An 18,502-nucleotide genomic window follows, 5' to 3' on the forward strand; every position below is an offset into this window, starting at 1 on the left:
GTGAAGTTTACAGTTTTAAATTTGGCGCTATGCTCCAGCAATTTGGATTTCAGATAGTAAGTTTCATATGAGGTGACAGTATATAATGTCACCTTTTATTTGAGGATAATTTCATACATATCTGTGTTACTGTTTAGAAATGAAAGCACTTTATGCCTCTGGTTCTCCCATTTGAAAAAGTCCTAATAATTTGGACATATTCACTTATATTGTATTAAAGTAGTCATAAGTTTAGTATTTGGTCCCATATTCCTTACCCACAGTGATTACATCAAGCGTGTGATTCTACAAACTTGTTGAATACATTTGCAGTTTGTTTTAGTTGTGTTTTGGATTATGTTTTTCCCAATAGAAACTGAATGGTGAATAATGTCCTGTCATTTTGGAGTCACTTCACTTGTATTGTCAGTAAGAATAGAATATGTTTCTGAACACTTGTACATTCATGTGGATGCTACCATGATTATGAATAATCATGAATGAATCGTGAATGATGATGAATGAGAAAGTTACAGAGGAACAAGGATCATACCCCCTCTGTTATTGGTAATGGTGAGAGGTTAGCATGTTTTGTTGTAGCCTCTGTAACTTTCTCACTCATTATTATTGATGATTCATTCATAATTTTTCTTAATCATGACATCATCAGGATGAATTTAGTAGTGTTTAGAAACATGTTATCTACTCACTTAGACAGAAAATTACTCCAGTCATCATCCACCATTCAGTTACTATTGGACAAAACATAACCCAAAACACAACCAAAACAAACTGCAAATGAAACCAACGAGTTTGGGACCAAATACTAAACTTTTGACTACTTTAATACACTGTAGGTGAATTGGTCAGAATACTTACGACTTCTTCAAATAGGGGGACTAGATACATAAAGTGCTTTCATTTCTAAATGGTGAAACAGATATGTATTAAAATACCCTCAAATAAAAGGTGACATTATATACTGTCACCTCATATGAAACATTTGATCTCAAATCCAAAATGCTGGAGTATAGAGCCACATTTAAAATGTTAGCTTCACTGTCAAAATAGATATGGTGTGGACTGTATACTCAATACAATCTAAATCTGATACCTCACTGTCTGTCTTTTGACTGATACTGCTTTTTAAACTGCTCTGGTCAGTCTACTCAAATATTCGTACAATACATTTTTATATCTAAGAGCAATACTTTGATAATTTCTAATAATGATACATTCATTTATGAATAGATATGTCAGGTTTCAGGACACTGATATATCTGAATATGTTGAAAAAATATACTGTCACTATTTTGTGTTTTTAATATGATTTGACTCTTTGCAGGCTGTCAGGCTGTCTAGTCACAGAGGAAGGCTGTGCTTCTCTGGTCTCAGCTCTGAAGTCAAACCCCTCACACCTGAGAGAGCTGGATCTGAGTAACAATGACCTGAAGGATTCAGGAGTGAAGCTGCTCTCTGCTGGACTGGGGAATCCCCACTGTAAACTGGAGACTCTGAGGTCAGTATTCCTGTAGTTGGTCAACAAGTGATAACTGTTCACCTGATCCACATGTGTTTACCAGGCACACATAGTCCACACCATATGTGTTTGGACAGGGAAGCTTACAGTTTTACATTTGGTGCTATGCTCCAGCATTTTGGATTTGAGATATAATGTTATATATTAGGTGACAGTATATAATGTCACCTTTTATTTGAGATTATTTTCATACATATCTGTTTCACCATTTAGAAATTAAAGCACTTTATGTATCTAGTCCCCCTATTTGAAGAAGTCATAAGTATTCTGTTCCCTTTATAAATATATATGGCAGGTTTCAGGACTCTGATGTATCTGAATATGTTGAAAAAATATACTGCCACTATTTTCACCACCAAAGAATAGCAGTGTGGTTTTAATATGATTTGACTCTTTGCAGACTGTCAGGCTGTCTAGTCACAGAGGAAGGCTGTGCTTCTCTGGTCTCAGCTCTGAAGTCAAACCCCTCACACCTGAGAGAGCTGGACCTGAGCTACAATCACCCAGGAGACTCAGGAGTCAGACTGCTCTCTGCTGGACTGGAGGATCCACACTGCAGACTGGAGAAACTCAAGTATGTAGAGGGTTTATGTCAATGTTCATATCAGACATGTTGGAGTTATCAGGCTAGTTAAGACAAACATTCTGACCACCACTTGGACTAAGTTATATAAAGACTGTGTGTGTGTGTCCAGTGTGTGTGTGTGTGTGTGTCCAGTGTGTGTGTTTGTGTCCAGTGTGTGTGTATATGTGTGTGTGTGTGTGTGTGTGTGGGTCCAGTGTGTGTGTCCAGTGTGTGTTTGTGTGTGTCCAGTGTGTGTGTCCTGTGTGTGTGTGTCCAATGTGTGTGTGTGTGTGTGTCCAGTGTGTATGTGTGTCCAGTGTGTGTGTCCAGTGTGTCCAGTGTGCGTGTGTATGTCCAGTGTGTGTGTGCGTGTGTGTGTCCAGTGTGTGTGTGTGTGTGTGTCCAGTGTGTGTGTCCAGTGTGTGTGTGTGTCCAGTGTGTGTCCAGTGTGTGTGTGTCCAGTGTGTGTGTCCAGTGTGTGTGTGTGTCCAGTGTGTGTCCAGTGTGTTTGTGTCACAAACACACACACTGGACACACACACACTGGACACACAATGGACAGAAATACACACTGGACACACACACACACAAACACACACACTGGACACACACACGCTGAACACACACTGGACACAAACACACACACACAAATACACACACTGGACACACACACTGGGCACACATACACACTGGACACACACACACACTGGACACACACAGACACACACACACACTGTACACACAAACTGGACACACACACACACACACTGGACACAAACACTGGACCCACACACACACACACACACACATACACACACACTGGACACACACACACACACTGGACACACACACAGACAAACATTCTTACCACCGCTTGTACAAAGTTATATGCTGAATGTGTGAGTGTGTCCAGTGTGTGTGTGTCCAGTGTGTGTGTGTGTGTGTGTGTGTGTGTGTGTGTGTGTGTGTGTGTGTGTGTGTGTGTGTGTGTGTGTGTGTGTGTGTGTGTGTGTGTGTGTGTGTGTGTGTGTGTGTGAGAGTTCAGGTGTATCCCTCAATGACTGTCTGTTCTTCTGCTTACCGCTACAGTGTGGAACATGGTGGAGAGAACACAATGAAACCTGGACTTAGAAAATGTGAGTGTTGACTGCTGTGTAGAATATGACTAAGAATAAGTCTTAATTCAAGTGAATTCAAAGTCAAAGACCCCCATCATTACTTACTTGGTCATATTAAATATCAGCTGTAGTTCTACAGAAGCACAAATCAGGGACACCAAAGTTTACAAAGAGTTGCTTTGACAATGTGTGTGTCTGTGTGTGGCGTGTTCCTGTTATGTTAGAAATGTGTGTGTGTCCCCGATGTGTGTCTGTGTGTGTGTGTTTTCATGCTTGCATGCATACAGGTGTGTGTGTGTGTGTGTGTGTGTGTGTGTGTGTTCAGTGTGTGTGTGTGTGTGTGTGTGTGTGTATGTGTGTGTGTGTGTGTGTGTGTGTGTGTGTGTGTGTGTTCAGAATGTGTGTGTGTTAATTAATGGGAATAAGTGTTTTTCTAAAGTGAGTTAACATTCTAATGTGAATGATGATGATTTCTAATATTGTGTCTGGTTTCATCCATCAGATGTCTGTGATCTCACACTGGACCTAAACACAGTAAACAGACACCTCTCTCTGTCTGAGGAGAACAGAAAGGTGACATATAGGAGACAGAAGCAGCCGTATCCTGATCACCCAGAGAGATTTGAGGACTATAGACAGGTGCTGTGTAGAGAGGGTCTGACTGGGCGCTGTTACTGGGAGGTAGAGTGGAGTGGTGGAGGGGCTGATATAGGAGTGACATATAAAGGAATCAGCAGGAGAGGAAGGGGGTGATGACTGTCTGATTGGATACAATGACAAGTCCTGGAGTCTGTTCTGCTCTGACAACAGTTACACTGCCTGGCACAATAAGAAGTCCACTCCCATAGACGTCCCCTCCTCCAGCTCCCACAGAGTAGGAGTGTATCTGGACTGGCCAGCCGGCACTCTGTCCTTCTACAGAGTCTCCTCTGACACACTGACCCACTTGAACACATTCCACTCCACATTCATTGAGCCCCTCTATCCAGGTGTTAGAGTTCATGTTGACTCCTCAGTGTCCCTGTAAATAATAACCGTGGTAACACTGACACACACACACACACACACACACACACACACACACACACACATCCTGGATATGCACACACACTGGACACACACACACACTGGACACACACACAAACACACACACTGGACACACACACACACTGGACACACACACACACACACTGGACACACACACACACTGGACAAACACACACTGGACACACATGCACACACACACACACACACACACTGAACACACACACACACACACTGGACAGACACACACACACTCACACTGGACACACACACACACACACACACTCTACACACACACAGGACACACACATTGAACACACACACAAACACACTAGACACACACACACACACTGGACACAAACACACTGAAAACACACACACTGAACACACACACACACAGGGCACACACTGGACAAAAACACACACTGGACACACACACACACGCGCTGGACACAAACACACTGAACACACTGAACACACACACTAAAAACACAAACACACACTGGACACACACACACACACACACACACACAAACACACACTGGATCCATACACACACATACTGGATACACACACTGGACAAACACACACACACAAACACACACACACACACACACACACACACACTGGATCCATACACACACACACACACTGGACACGCACACACGCTGGATAAACACACACATACTGGACACACACACACACACGCTGGACACACACCCACACACACACACTGGACACACTGAAACAAACACACACACTGAACACACACACACTGGACAAATACACACACACTGGACACACACACACACACACACACACACACTGAAAATACACACACACACACTGGACACACACACGCTGGACACACACACACACACACAAACACACACACACTGGACACACACACACGCACGCTGGACAACCACACACACACTGGACACACACACAGACACACTGGACACACACACACACACACACACTGGACACACACACAAACACACACACATAAACACACACACACTGGATCCATACACACAGTCACTGGACACACACACACACGCACACACACACTGGACACACACACACACTGGACACTCACACACACTCACACACAATCACACTGGACACACACACACACACACACTGGACAAACACACACACACACTGGACAAACACACACACACACACACACTGGACACACACGCACACTGGACAAACACACACACGCTGGACACACACACCAGACACACACACACACACTGGACACACACTCACACTGGAAACACACACACACACACACACACTGGACACAGACACACTCGACACACACACACTGGACACAAACACTGGACACACACACACACTGGAAACACACAAACACACTGAATCCACATACTGGACACAAACATACAAACACTTGACACACACACAAACAGTGGACACACACACACACTGGACACACATACACACTGGACACACACACACACACACACACACACACTCGACACACACACATTGGACACAAACACTTGACACACACACACACCCTTGACCTGTCGTCTGCCTGCCCCCTGTTTTGTTATTAAACATCTGTGATTCGAACGGTCTGCATCTGGGTCTTATCCTAAGTTCTGATAGTGCGAACCGGCCATGACTGACCCAGCAGACTGGGACCAGCTCCGCCACGCCGTCTCCTCCCAAGGAGCCACCATTGGGAGGCACTAGGAGTTACTTTGAGGTCTTATGGAAGGATTCCAGACCTTGGCGGAACGCCATGACCGTGTCTTGAAAACATTGCTGCAGCAATTCCGCTTATTATCTGTTAGCCACCCCGGCTTCCCGAGACCCCGCTTACCTCCTCGCTGGAGAGTCAGGAACCTGTCGGCCGTTTCTCTCCCAGTGTTTCCTCATCTTTGAGCTGCAGCCCTCGTCCTTCCCCTCGGACTGCTCGAAGATAGCGCACCTCATAATGTCCGGGAAGGCTCTCGCCTGGGCTACGGTGGTGTGGGAACAGCAATAAGCTTCAGTATGGAGGAGTTTGTGGCTGAGGTGAAAAAGGTTTGGGAGAGAGGCTGCCCGGAAGTTACTCCAGCTTTGTCAAGACTCCCGCAGTGTGGCGGCCTACGTTGGCTTCCGAGAACCTGCCTGGAACCCGAATCCCTGTTCGACATGTTCCTTCATGGATTATCGGAGGAGATTAAAGACGAGCTCGCAGTCCGGGAGCTGCCTACGGATCTCAACTCGCTCATCGACTTGACCTCTGGATCGATGGGCGGCTACGGGAACGTAGGAGAAGAGGTCTGATTCCGGTCCCACTCACCCAAGGATCCCACCTCGCCTCCGAGGAATCCCGGAAGTCCCCGGAATCAGACCTCTGGGGCCGATGAGAGTTTCATGGACGCTACCCTGGTGTCAGATCTGGGCATCCCCACTTAGCCCCTCTCCATTCCTATGGACGTTAGAGCGCTGGATGGGCACTCTATAGGTTGAGTCACCCACACTAATCCTCCTATCAACCCGCGAGTGTTAGGGAACCACAGTAAGTCAATGCAGTTCATGCTCATCAAGTCTCCTCAGGTATTGGGGTTTTCTTGGCTCCAGCGACACAATCCCCTTATCAACTGGACTGCTGGTGCTATCATGGGCTGGAGCCCGTTCTGCCACGCCCATTGCCTGAAGTCGGCGCCGCCTGCCCCGCGACGTCTTCCTGTGTGCTCGGAGGAAGCCTCGGACCTCTCCGCCGTTCCTGCGGAGTACCAGGACCTCCAGGAGGTTTTCAGCAAGGTACGGGCCACTTCGCTTCCTCCGCATCAAAACTATGACTGCGGGATCGACCTTCTCCCGGGCACTACACCACCCTGTGGAAAGCTGTATTCACTGTTGGGTCCGGAGACCAAGGCTATGGAGACGTATATCGAGGACTCCCTGGCTGCAGGGGGTATCCGTCCTTCTGCCTGTCACCAGCGCAGGTTTCTTCTTTTTGGAGAAGAGGGACAAAACCCTGCGCCCGTGCATCAACTACCGGGGCCTCAATGACATCACAGTTAAGAACCGCTACCCGCTGCCACTAATCGCCTCGGCATTCAAGCCGCTCCAGGGGGCCACTATTTTCTCTAAGTTGGAGCTGCGGAAACTCCTACCATCTGGTGTGGCTACGGGAAGGTGACGAGTTGAAGACAGCCTTCAACACTGCTAGCGGTCACTACGAATACCTGGTGATGCCATTCGGTCTGACCAATGCTCCTTCTGTGTTCAAGGCGCTGGTTAACAACATTCTCTGCAAGATGTTGAACCGCTCCGTGTTTGTCTACCTCGACGACATCCTCGTCTTTTCCCGCTCAGCTCAAGAACACGTTCTCCACGTCCACAGGTCTTCCAGCGGCTCCTGGAGAACCAACTTTTTGACAAAGCAGGAAAATGCGAATTCCATCACTCCACCATCTCCTTCCTTGGATAAATCATAGCTGCTGGTAATGTGCAGATGGATCCCGGAAAGGTGAGAGCGGTGGTGGATTGGCCCCAACCCACGTCCAGAGTGCAGCTGCAACGCTTCTTAGGATTTGCTCATTTCTATCGCAGTTTTATCTGGGGCACCTTGGTTACAGCACCCTGGTTACAGCTCCCTGAATTCCCCCCTTTCAGCACTGACCTCTCCCAAGGTCCCGTTCACGTGGTCCCCAGCTGCTGACCTGGCGTTCCTGGACCTTAAACACCGCTTCACCATAGCTCCCATATTAATCCATCCGGACCCGTCCCGTCAGTTCGTGGTGGAGGTAGACGCTTCGGATGTCGGAGTGGGGGGCAGTCCTGTCCCAGTGTTCTGCCCTGGAGCTGCATCCCTGCGCCTTCTTCTCCCATCGTCTTAACTCCATGGAGAGGAATTATGATGTGGGGAATCGAGAACTACTCACGGTGAATATGGCATTGGAGGAGTGGAGGCGGATCACATGAACCTGGAATATCTCCGCACCGCCAAGCGTCTCAACACCAGGCAAGCTCGATGGGCCCTGCTGTTCACCCGGTTCAACTTTACCATCTCCTACCGCCAGGGGGTCCAAAAATGTTATGCCGGATGCGCTTTCACGCTGCTATAGCCCCGCTGCTACACCCTCGGACCCTGAGACCATCCTTCCTACCTTGTGTCTGTTGGCTACACTCATCTGGGGAATAGAGAACCAGGTCCCTGAGGCGCTGCGTTCCCAGCCGGACCCCGACGCTGCCCGCTCCCTGGTCCTTGAATGGGCTCATTCCTCCAGGCTTGCCTGGCTCCCGTCGGACCCTGGCCTTTGTGCGACAACACTTTTGGTGGCCCACCATGGTCCCTGACGTCTCCACTTTCATCGCCGCCTGAACTGTCTGTGCATAGAATAAGACTCCTCAGCAAGCTCTGGCTGGCCTCCTTCAACATCTTCCTGTTCCTCACCGTCCCTGGTCACATATATCCCTGGACTTTGTCACTGGTCTCCCTCTGTCTGATGGCAACACCACTATCCTCACGGTGGTGGACAGGTTTTCCAAAGCCACCCATTTCATTCCCCTCCCCAAGCTACCCTCTGCCAAGGAGACAGCCCAGCCCGGCTTCCGGATCCATGAACTTCCGGTGGACACAGTCTCCGACCGTGGTTCTCAGTTCTCATCCCGGTTCTGGAAGGCATTCTGCACCTTCATTGGGTCGTCGGCCAGCCTGTCCTCCGCCAGCAACTCGTGTGGGTAGAATACACACGCAACACCCTCCCCTGCTCAGCCCCTGGTCTCTCGCCTTTCGAGTGTTCGATGGGTTATCAGCTCCCGCTCTTCCCTGAGCAAGAAGAAGAGGTCAACATACCCTCGGCCCAGATGTTCATCCGCCGCTGTCTCTGTACCTGGAAGAGAATCCGGTCTGCTCTTCTCAAGACCACCTCCAGGTATCGACTACAGACGGAGCGCCACCGGACCCCGGCTCCCCATTATCGTCTTGGGCAGAGGGTATGGCTGTCCACTTGGGATCTGCCCCTTCGGGTGAAGTCCCACAAACTTTGCCCCCGTTTTATCGGCCCTATCCCTATCTCTAAGATCCATAGCCCCTCTGCTGTTCGTCTTCTGTTGCCCGCACCCTCCGTATTCATCCCACTTTTCATGTATCAAGGATTAAACCTCTGTCTCACAGCCTTCTGTCTCCTCATTCTCGTACTCCTGTTTCTCTCTAGCCCCAGTTTTTCTAGTTTTTACGGTTTTGACCACTCTGCCGGCCCTGACCCTGAACCTACCTGCCGTTCTGTACCTTACTGACTCTGCCCTGGATTACCGACCTCTGCCTGCCCTTGACCTATCGTCTTCCTGCCCCCTGTTTTGTTAATCAACATCTCTGATTCGAACTGTCTGCATCTGGGTCTTATCCTGAGTTATGATAGAGACGGACGTCAGAGCGGGAAAACAACGTGATTAAAAGGGAGGAATATACAGTGATTAAAAGAAATGACATTTATTCAACTGTGAAGACAAACATTTTAATTAAAACTGCTAAATGAGCTAATTTAGGAGGAAACTTCAGTGAGTGAAGTGAATGAAGATCACGTGACTGAGGAAACCATTGCCGTGGTTGAGGACAATATTGAAGTGAGTGATGTCCGTAATTGTTGGAAACGTTGGACAGTTTAATGAAAGTATTGAGCAGTGGAGCTCATATACAGAACGGTTTGAATATGTTCATCAGGAATTTAGTGGGTTCATCTAACAATCCTAATCACCAGTTGATACATTTTAATCTCATACTCAGGGTATACGTTCCACCTAGAAAACATAATTTAATAAAAATCATAACCTCTCCTCTGTGTGATCTATGTAATCAAGGTGCCTTGGGCTCCTTTAATCATATATACTGGGAGTGACCAGGGGACATGTTTTGGAAAGAGGTATCCTCATAGCTTGTTCCCCCAAACTGTTATTACTGAATGATAATTCACCACTGTCATTACAGCAAAGACATATAATGTTGTCAGGTTTGGAACTAAGATGGCAACCACCACACCTCATTGGATCAGAACTTTTATAGATATAATTTATTTAGAACTATCCACTGCTAGGTTCCATGGGGCTAGCCAAACAACAATTGACAGCTGGTTATCTGTAGCTGAAATCATAAAAGTGTGTTTTTTACCCAACAGATTGCCCATTCACTAACATTTTCATGCAAGTGTGTGCCTTTCTGATTGTATCACAACTTCATTTTGTATTTAACTTCATGGAGATCAGGTTGGGTGGGTTGGGGTGATCCCAGGAGGGGTTGGAGGGTGGGTTGGGGTGGTCCCAGGAGGGGTTGGAGGGTGTGTTGGGGTGGTCCCAGGAGGGGTTGGAGGGTGGGTTGGGGTGGTCCCAGGAGGGGTTGGAGGGTGGGTTGGGGTGGTCCCAGGAGGGGTTGCAGGGTGGGTTGGGGTGGTCCCAGGAGGGGTTGGAGGGTGGGTTGGGGTGGTCCCAGGAGGGGTTGGAGGGTGTGTTGGGGTGGTCCCAGGAGGGGTTGGAGGGTGTGTTGGGGTGGTCCCAGGAGGGGTTGGAGGGTGGGTTGGGGTGGTCCCAGGAGGGGTTAGAGGGTGGGTTGGGGTGGTCCCAGGAGGGGTTGGAGGGTGGGTTGGGGTGGTCCCAGGATGGGTTGGAGGGTGGGTTGATGCAGCTCAGGTGGGTGATTGTACAGTACCAGTCAAAAGTTTGCTGGTAACTCGAATGAACTTATCCTCTGCAGCAGACTTAACTCTGGGTCTTTCCTTTGGCGGTCCTCATGAAAGCCAGATCATAGCGCTTGATGGTTTTTGCAACTGCACTGGAAGAAACTTTTGAAGTTCTTGACATTTTCCGGATTGACTGACCTTCATATCTTAAAGTAATGGACTTTTGTTACTCTTTGCTTATTTGAGCTGTTCTTGCCATAACATGGACTTGGTCTTTTACCAAATAGGGCTATCTTCTGTATACCACCCCTACCTTGTCACAACACAACTGATTGGCTCAAACGCATTAAGAAGGAAAGAAATTCCACAAATTCACTTTTAAGAAGGCACACCTGTTAATTGAAATGCATTCCAGATGACTACCTCATGAAGCTGGTTGAGAGAATGCCAAGAGTGTGCAAAGCTGTCATCAAGGCAAAGGGTGGCTACTTTGAAGAATCTCAAAAATAAAATATATTTTGATTTGTTTAACACTTTTTTGGTTACTACATGATTCCATATGTGTTATTTCATAGTTTTGATATCTTCACTGTTATTCTACAATGTCCAAAATAGTCAAAATAAAGAAAAACCCTTGAATGAGTAGGAGTGTCCAAACTTTTGACTGTTTGACGGAATCATGGCTCTCTCCGGATATACTGTCCCCGTCCATAAAGCCAGCTGGGTTCTCAATACATCATGTAGATGGGAATAATACATTATATATATATTCCATATTCTCTCCATATATTCTATTGAATCTGTCGACAACATTCTAACTGAAAGGTACACTGTATTTAAAGGGATGGCCGAAGATAAATGCGCTAAAAACCCCATTGAATGAAAACTCCACGAGAAAATCTGTTGGCCAGCAAGTGGGAGGGTTTTCAGCTGTTGAATGACATTTATTCAGAGCGCGTAAGGTAGCCACACCTGCAAAGAAGTCTGAATACCAAATACTGAGAAGTGGGTACATTCCTACGTCGGGATCAGGCCCTAAATTAAGTGAGTTAACGTTCTAATGTTAATTATGATTTCTAATATTGTGTCTGCTTTCATCCATCAGATGCCTGTGATCTCACACTGGACCCAAACACAGCATACAGATATCTATCTCTGTCTCAGGAGAACAGAAAGGTGACATGTAGGAGGATGATGAAGCAGCCGTATCCTGATCACCCAGAGAGATTTATGGACCGTGGAAATGTGCTTTGTAGAGAGGGTCTGACTGGGCGCTGTTACTGGGAGGCAGAGTGGAGTGGAAGCGATACTTACATAGGAGTGACATATAAAGGAATCAACAGGATAGGAGTGCTTACAGACTGTGGGCTTGGATACAATGACAAGTCCTGGAGTCTGTACTGCCCTAAAAACATTTTCAAGCACAATAATGAGTCCACTACCATAGACGTCCCCTCCTCCAGCTCCCACAGAGTAGGAGTGTATCTGGACTGGCCAGCCGGCACTCTGTCCTTCTACAGAGTCTCGTCTGACACACTGACCCACCTGAACACATTCCACTCCACATTCACTGAGCCCCTCTATCCAGGGTTTTATGTTTGGTATGAGGGCACCTCAGTGTCCCTGTGTCAAACACAACATGATGTTTCACTCTAATCATGGTCATGTTCAGTAAGACACACTGGAGCAACAATGTTGAATAGCTCTCTAGTGTGTAAACATATGATTGGAAATATTCATGAATACACACCGTTGAAGTTGACAGACATTGTCAACTAGAGTCATTCATTAATAGAATGAATCACCACACTGTGTTGTAAAAACTGGTTTCATTTATAAATCATTGATCTTGTTGTTATTGGGCTTCTTGGTGTACTTAAAGGACATATTTCACCAGAACCACTAGTTAATGCTGAAAGGTTCAGGTTCCACAGGAGACATCAGGAAGAGGGAGAATCAGTAACAATGTTTGCTGCTGCATTAAAGAAACTACCAGAACACTGAGTTTAATGCTGTTCTAAATGACATCATTAGAGACAGACTAGTATGTGGGCTACGGAGTGAAGCTACACAAAAGAGACTGTTGACTGAAAGTCATCTGACCTTGGCAAAGGACATTGAAATCAGTGTGTCCATGGAACTAGCTGCTAAAGAGGCTCATCAGTTGAGTTCATCAGGAACTTAGTGGGTTCATCTAACAATCCTAATCATCAGCTGATACATTTTAATCTCATACACAGGGTATACCTTCCACCTAGAAAACATCGTTTAATGAACATATTAACCTCTCTTCTGTGTGATCTATGTAATCAAGGTGCCTTTGGCTCCTTTATGCATATTCATATGTAGCAAAGAACTATTGACAGCTGGTTACCATAAAATAACTACTGCAGTGGGTTTTTACCCAACAGATCGCCCGTTCATGATCATTTAGTGCAAATGTGTACCTTACTGATTTTATAATAATAATTGTATTTACCTGCAATAACTAGTTTCCATAATATACTGATATATATTTTAACAGTATTCTGTCTCTAGCTGTATAATCATTCCTGCTGCTATTTTTTCTGATATATATTTTAACAGTATTGTGTCTCTAGCTGTATAACCATTCCTGCTGCTATTTGTTCTGATATACACTACCGTTCAAAAGTTTGGGGTCACTTTGAAATGTCCTTGTTTTCGAAAGAAAAGCAATTTTTTTGTCCATTAAAATAACATCAAATTGATCAGAAATACAGTGTAGACATTGTTAATGTTGTAAATGGCTATTGTAGCTGGAAACGGCTGATTTTTATTGGAATATCTACATAGGCGTACAGAGGCCCATTATCAGCAACCATCAGTCCTGTGTTCCAATGGCACGTTGTGTTTGCTAATCCAAGTTGATCATTTTAAAAGAACAATTGATCATTAGAAAACCCATTTGCAATTATGTTAGCACAGCTGAAAACTGTTGTGCTGATTAAAGAAGCAATAAAACTGGCCTTCTTGAGACTAATTGTGGGTTCGATTACAGCATCAAAATGGTCAGAAACAAATAACTTTCTTCTAAAACTCGTCAGTCTATTCTTTGTTCTGAGAAATGAAGGCTATTCCACGTTCTGTTTCAGCTCAACTGTCTCCCCACCCTGATAATAAAGTGTTTTTATTGGTATCTTCCACTAGATGGCAGTAAACACCTGCTGTAACTAGACTACGACTATGTGTTCGGTTTCATACATGCAGTTTCCCAGAGGAGGAGCGCTGATCTAGGATCAGGTCCCCCCTGTCCATTTCATCTTATTCATTATGATCTAAAAGGCAAAACTGATCCCAGATCAGTACTCCTACTCTTTATGAATACTGTCACCGGTGACTCCTCAAGATGAGGCTCATGATTTATAAGTTTTATTCTTGAAGAATCAATTAGTATCATTAATTGAACTGCTTTGCCATGAACAGATCTGTGAGGTCTAAACTTAAAGGTACTATATAGACTTTATGGTCATTTTAATGGGGTTGAACATTCATCCCATCAGATTGTGTAAAGGATTTTATGAGTTCAGAAAAATACTGACTTGGAAGCATCTCTCTGACCTCACCCTGCTGAAACACACCCAAGTAAAGACCACATAGCTACAGTTATATGCTTTCCTGTTTTTACCCACTTTTACAGCCAATGTGTGCACTGGCATCCATATGAATCAGTGGAAAATACAGACTAGTTAGCCATCTCCCAATAGATGGACCCCACGCAGAACTTTCAGCAATGCAGCATCTTCAGTAAGCGAGTATTCCAGACACTCTCTTCTTATGAACCAGTTGCTATTAAATGAAGGTTTTTGGACAGAAAACCTGCGGCTACGGTAGGATTCTAGGCTAATCTGGGCTGGCACCTCTGTTCCAAGATAGTCAGGAACAGTCGGAGGTGGAGGGGGCTGTGGAGCCATTATCCTGGCGGTGCTTGTGGAAGGGTGGGTAGGCTCTGCACACGGAGCTAACTGGAGCTCGGCAGCATCATCACTGTTGGGCTTGCCGGCGGCCTCGCTGGTTTGATGATGCTGCTGCTGCTCATCACTCTTCCTTTGGCTTTGTTTGGCTACTTTTTGTACCGTTGTCTGAAGAAGCCTATTGTGGTGAAACGTCAGGAGTACGTTTTTTTGTTGTTGAAACTTTTAAATGAGCCACATGGATGCTAACTGGGGACTCAGCTAAAACTAGACAAATACACCTTTTTATTTTGGTATTTTGGGGACCAAATAAATGTACACCAACAGTGGACAATTCCCAGCAAAAGCATGGAGCTCCAACTCTCTAGTGGAGAATAGAGGGAGTATTCCCCTTGGAGAATCCAGAGTGGCTCACTGAAGAAAAACATATTGGAGAATAACAACAATCTCAATCTGAAGCTACAAAGAAAAAAGGGGAATTCTTCTGAAAATCAGGAACACCATTCTTCCTCCTGCCCCACCTATTGTCCCTGTATGAATATTAGTTGGCATCTAATTGGAGAACATACTGCTTTATAGATCCCAGCCTGACAAACAATTGTTTGGGCCTTACTTTGAGCACTTTGCACTGTGCCTCCATTGAGTCTCCATGTGTCAAGCAGTACAGAGAAACGCCCTCTAGATGACAGCAGAGGCCTGCTCTTGGATCTACCATCTATATCAGCTAGTGAACTCAGGAGGATGGTGATTGTTTAACTAATTGTCTCTATTTTATATTTGAGGGATAATAGTTATCGTCTGGTAAAGGTTTTCATTTATTCATCATAGCTTGATGTCTTTTTTCCTGTGCTGCTTGGGTGCATTTGTTTCACAGTGCAGGTTTCAGGGCGCCTTGGTGCTTTATCTTGGCCAGGTCACAGTTGAAAATGAGAACTTGTTCTCAACTGGCTTCTTACCTGGTTAAATAAAGGGGAAATATAAATAAAATAAATAAAAATGCTGATTGGTTGACGTTTGTGTGTGCGGGTAGGCGCTGTTGGTGACTATGAACACATCCTCTGTTGTTGTTGTTTTGTTGTTGTTGTTGTTGTTGTTGTTGAGGACATGCTCACGTGGGGCTAAATAGTCCCAGTCATTATTGTTGCCGATGTTTTGTCGCTTTGATTCAAATTGTATTTTGTGACTCGACTAACAATATATTCATGTTACAGGGAACAGTCCAATGCACTTCTAATGCCATATACATATAATTTTAGAATGAACCTCTTTGGGGCGATGCTCTGCATAGCAGGTACATCTATCTTAAAGACTAGCGTCTAAGGGTATGGTTTTATTAACTCCCTCAGTTGGGGAGGGGGTTGGTGGGTTTTGGGGTAGGGGTCAGGGTATTAGCTCACCAGATGGTTTACTATTTTATACTTTTCATCATTTCATTTAGTTTCTATATTTTTCCCTCTTTCTTATTATCTTTAAAGATGCTCCTAATAACTATACATTTATGCCACTTAACATTAGGGGTACTGTAATGAATACTCAGGGAGAAAAAAGGTGTAGATTCACGCGCAGATCGCGGCAGGTGTTTATTACGCCTTTACAGAAGACAGGAATCGTGGTCACAGGCAGGCAATGGTCATACACAGGTAGGCAAACAGGCAGGTGAATCAAAACTAGGACTGAAGGATATAACTGGTTCTCACAAACGAGCTAGGAAAAAGTCCTTAGTAACTAGTGGTTCTGGTGAAAAAATGTCCCTTTAAGTATCTCCAAAATATCCCCATACGTCTTATTACCTGTTCTGACTGGCTGTAGCAGGCTGCCTAGTAAATTAAATGTCTTGGGCCAACTTACACTAAAACATGTAGGCACAATGTTGTCCCTCATCCATGTCATTTACAAGAACAAAAATATTCAAAACCGTTTTCTGTATATGAGCTCCCACTGCTCAATACTTTTCATCAAACTGTCCCAATGTTTTCCAACAATTCCAATAATTGTTTCATTTCTCAATAAGTTCCTGATTGTCACTCACTTCAATATTGTCCCCTCAACCAAAGCAATATTTTCCTCAGTCACGTGATCTTCATTCACTTCACTCACTGATGTTTTCCTCCTAAATTCGCTCATTTAGCAGATTTGATTAAAAGGTTTGTCTTCACAGTTGAATAAAATGTCCCTTTCCTTTAATCACTGTATGTTCCTCCTTTTTAATCACGTTGTTTTTCCCACTCCGATGTCCCGTCTCCCAGTCCTTTTCTGCCGTCCCATGACGATGTTAACTCCAGTGGGTGGAAAAAGTACCCCAATTGTCATACTTGAGTAAACAGTAAAAGATACCTTAATAGAAAATGACTCAACTAAAAGTGAAAGTCCACACAGTAAAATACTACTTGAGTAAAAGTCTAAGAGTATTTGGTTTTAAATATACTTAAATATCAAAAGTAAAATGTAATTGCTAAAAATATACTAAAGTATCAAAAAGTAAAAAGTACAAGTATAAAATCATTTCAAATTCCCTTACATAAAAGCAAACCAGACGATTTTTCTTGTTTTTAAAAATGTACGTTCAGCCAGAGGCACACTCCAACACTCAGACAATTTTACAAAACAAAGGCATTTGTGTTTAGTGAGTCCCCCCAGATCAGAGGCAGTAGGGATGTTTCTCTTGATAAGGGGTGTGAATTGGACCATTTTTCTGTCCTGCTAAGCATTCAAAATGTAACGAGTACTTTTGGGTGTCAGGGGAAAAATGTAAGGAGTAAAAAAGTACATTATTTTCTTTAGGAATGTAGTGAAGTAAAAAGTAAAAAAAAAATATAAATAGTAAAGTCAAGTACAGATACCCCAAAAAAACTACTTAAGTAGTACTTTAAAATTATTTTTTACTTAAGTACTTTTAAAACCACTGGTTAACGCTCTTTCTTAGCTAGCTCGACTATGCACTTGCCTCTGCTAGCAATACACTGTGCTAACATTAGCCCTAGGACTGGGACCACAGAAAAATAACAGTTTTTAAAACAGTTGTAAAAAACCCACTTCTTCCAGACAGAATAGTTCCTGTAGATTCAGACTAACTCATCACCAATCTTTTGTTTATGTCTCGTGGGTTTCATAAACCACGTCGGTACAACAATTCAATAATGATGAGACAGGAGGACAGGAATCAGTTCAACCATTTATCTGGAACGTGATTCATCTCAAACACATACAAAACCCCCCATGATGCTCTGCGGCACAACCCCCAATATACAACAAAATACATAGATAAGTAAATGGACACTAAACAAAAACTCATAGAGGAATTTTAAAATGTTCATTTCTAGAAAGTAGGGCCATGGGATAGGGTCAGAAAGGTCAGTATGTTTGATAACTGGTTACAGAGGTGACATAACAAGCATAAGGTCCATTATAACACAGTGAAGTAGAGGTGGGAGCTAAAAAGCAGACATGGACAGTGAGACGGTGTGAGGAGGTCAGGGGTGAAAACACTAGATCAGGACAGGTAGAAATGGCAGGGCTGGTTGTGTTCAGTGTGTGGTCCAGTGTGTGTGTGTGTGTGTGTGTGTGTGTGTGTGTGTGTGTGTGTGTGTGTGTGTGTGTGTGTCCCAGTGTGTGTTTGTCCAGTGTGTGTGTGTGTGTGTGTCCCCCTGTGTGTGTGTGTGTGTGTGTGTGTTCAATGTGTG

At 44.8% G+C, this 18,502-nt stretch overlaps 1 long non-coding RNA gene and 1 pseudogene across 2 annotated transcripts in view; one reads left to right on the forward strand and one right to left on the reverse strand.

The window, feature by feature from the left end:
• LOC311142735 overlaps positions 1–18,502 on the reverse strand; it is a 215,420-nt gene that overhangs the window by 114,545 nt on the left and 82,373 nt on the right. The window lies entirely within an intron of this gene.
• LOC311099541 (stonustoxin subunit beta-like) lies at positions 3,142–4,229 on the forward strand (annotated as a pseudogene). Its single transcript has 2 exons — positions 3,142–3,220; positions 3,705–4,229. The product of its transcript is annotated as a stonustoxin subunit beta-like (transcript).

The sequence above is a fragment of the Coregonus lavaretus genome (genome assembly GCF_964263955.1).
Source record: "Coregonus lavaretus genome assembly, chromosome: 2".
NCBI lineage: Eukaryota > Metazoa > Chordata > Actinopteri > Salmoniformes > Salmonidae > Coregonus > Coregonus lavaretus.